Here is a 3,134-nt window from a genome sequence, read left to right as displayed (position 1 = left end):
TTCTTGCAGACTGCACCATATTTGTATCCTTTCTTCTTGTGTCTTTTGATGCATTCCTGTTACCCTCTACCTCACAAGCCTTCCAGATCCTGATCACAGATGACAACGAAAAGGTGGAAAATTTAGAGGACCTGACCCACTGATGTCAACAACAACCTATATGAATGTCAACAAGACTAAGAGATGATAGTGGACTTTGGAAGTAGCAAGGAAGGAACTATGCCCCCCTTACTGTAATAGCATCCGGTCCTCGGTGGAGAGGATGGACAGCTTCAAGTACCTTGGTGTACACATCACCGAGGGTCTGACCTGGGTGCTGCATACTGACTCAGTGGTGAAAAAGGCACACTTACCTCTTTGGTTTTCTTTAACAATTATATATTTGAGCTCATCCAGACTTTGACACCTGATAAAACAAAAGAATGTGAGGTCAAGCAGGAGTTCAAATTTAGCAATGAAACAAATCATCCATTTACCGTTGCATCAAACAATTACGTTCTGATCGTTGTCATGTTAGCAACCAGTTTACATTAGCATGATAAGGATGAAATAATCCAAAGACTTTGCAAACACAGACCCAGTGAGCTTGAAAAGTATACATTTCCCACTAAAAACAGGTAGCCACAGAATAGCTATAATGATGCCCATACACAGGCTTCTTTCTAGCTCAACAATAAAAAGTTGCCTTCAGTGGTTAAGACACAAAAGGCAGTGCCCTACCCCTAAAGGATATTTTATTTGCACCAGGACCAGGATTGGCTTTTCTAATACAAATCCTTGATTTAATGGCTCTCTGGTTTGAGACACATCTGCAGTATATAGGGCAATCAAAGAGCTTATGAAATCCTAGTTTAATATCAGCACACTACAGTGGTTTTATAGTTCTAAATGTGAAGCTCTGCTATAGGCAGTCTGGTCAAAAGTAGCACCTCAGCAGAGCATTTATGAAACTGAACAAAAAAAGATGAATGTGACGGTGGCCTAAAAAAGATGTAATACCCAAAGGCTGCAGGCCGAGCTGCTTTTCCTCATCCCATAGAAAGATAGCTCAAAATGCATTATTCTGGCATCTACCTACAAATAATGTGAAGCTGAGGCCCTAATGGTCTCTTTGCATTGTCATACCACACTCCTCTTCTACAAGCATTCTTCAGACATGAGGCAGAGAGCGTCTAGAAGTCAATAAAGTAATTTGCAACCCTACTGTGTGCTATTGCACCTTCACAATCTCACTCAATTAGCACGTGGATCAGCAAGCCGGCTACCGTTGACATGATTGTACCCTTTGTTGTAAGACTGGAGAAATATATGTATATACTGTATATAATATATAAAATATATCTAATAATATACAGACACATTCTGTCACCAAAATATCAATTTTCTGTTCTGCTCTCACAACACCAAAATCAGTTTTCTACCTACTGCTTTTAGACTGTCACTGTATCCATACAACCCTGCATGAATAATATGTATAGAAAGAGATTTTCTTTCTTTCTTGTTTTTCTCCTCTGCCAGAGGGAGATATGACAAAATTTCCTTTGTCTGCACGGTTCGATAAGCACAGTGGAAGTGACAGAGCCCCTCTACAATAAAAGAGTGCAACACTTTTGGAATTGAACAGCTTGAATTGCATGTGGTCTGCTATAGGGTACTACAGTGGCGGCAAAGGAAAATGTGCCGAGGGACAGGTGAGTGCATGTGAAGTGTCTTTCATACATGATGAAAATGGCTCAGGGTTACATATGGCAGAATGCGAGAATAATGCAGGAGCAGCCGCATCAGAAAATGTAATTCCATTAAGCTCACTGTGTTTAACTATGAATATGTTATTGCTCTCATTAGACTATGGGAGGTCATTTTATTTGTGAGCAGCCTGCTGAATCAGACCTAATGGCCCTCATTTAGGAAACGTGTGGACAACCTAAACCAGGCGTAGGACGGACGTACGCCGATTCTTACGCAAAGTTTGGCATTCATCAATTTGTCAGATGTGAGCTTAGGCTCAAGACCCTGTTAAGACCTACAACTCAATCGTCCTCACTTATCAACCTAACGTAGAAACCAGAGCAGATATGAGAGCAGAAATCATCTTAGGATCAGGCTTCATGTGGGATTCATGAAACGTTTGTATCACACCAATCATAGCACAATGGTCGTACAGTGATAAATGCAGTGGCTGGAAACAATCTTAATTTAAATCTCACACCCCAATATATTCTCGGTTTTGAAGCCTCGCCCTACAAAAAGCTGCACTTCAGAGGTGGAGATTGAAACCCTGACATCTCAGGTTCATTTGCAGTAACATGTGTACTATTTGGCAGCCAAAAAACTGGAATTAAAGGCTGTGGAATGGAAAGAGATCCAAAGAGATCAACAGCATTGCCGGATTAAATCGAACTCCAGCTGAAGTTTATTTAATTTATACATTCTTGACATTAGTATGCTATAGTCCTAATAGTAATAAAAGGGCTTATATTGCAATTGCTTACGTTTATTAAAACAAACAGTTTTTTTTTATTTTACATGTGTTTTTTTAATGAGTCAGAGCCAGGAAACTGTAAGCTGTGAGTGAGAGCACGTGTCCTCCGCCCTCCGTGTCGGACCACCACCCCGACCCTGTCTCCTGACAGCAGAGGGGCTGGAAAAACAAGTCAAAATATGTCGGCCAATGGCAGAAAGAAATCGTCACTTGTTGCCATTAAAAACACTTTACAAGAAAAACAAAAACCTGAAGAATAAATGAAAATGTTGTGCATTGTCATGCTTCCTGTATTGAATAGGTTACCATTGACAAACATAACACCATACCTTTTAGAAGCGAGGAATAATATCCGGTCTCCATTGTATAGCCCCCAGTTGGGCTGTGCTGGACACTACTCTCTGGGCATCGGGTCATCTGGCTCCATCACTACATGTATGGCACCCTGTTTTCCTGCACGATGTGCAGAACCCCACAGGTTAAAACATTGGCTGAATCCAATTTCTCCATCTTACCCCTTCCCCTTCCCTTTCCCCTTAGATTTGTGCATTCACACGAGAACAAGAGCTGTCCCAATACTCATTTTGATCAAGGGATAGGGGTAAGACAAAGAGGTGCACAACCAAGGGAGGACGCAAGCTTACTTGAAACC

General features: G+C 41.2%; 1 long non-coding RNA gene across 1 annotated transcript in view; it reads right to left on the bottom strand.

Moving 5' to 3' along the window:
* Nucleotides 1-2,743: 2,743 nt before the first annotated feature.
* The window catches only part of LOC116684287 (uncharacterized), a 24,968-nt gene continuing 24,577 nt past the window's right edge, over nt 2,744-3,134 (bottom strand). Inside the window, exon 3 of the long non-coding RNA XR_004330779.1 lies at nt 2,744-2,935. This is a non-coding gene — a long non-coding RNA (uncharacterized LOC116684287). The remainder of the gene's footprint in view (nt 2,936-3,134) is intronic.

This window comes from Etheostoma spectabile, chromosome 3 (assembly GCF_008692095.1).
Source record: "Etheostoma spectabile isolate EspeVRDwgs_2016 chromosome 3, UIUC_Espe_1.0, whole genome shotgun sequence".
Taxonomy (NCBI): Eukaryota; Metazoa; Chordata; class Actinopteri; order Perciformes; family Percidae; genus Etheostoma; species Etheostoma spectabile.
Note: the sequence above shows the minus strand (reverse complement) of the source record. Positions and strands in the feature narration are given on the sequence as shown.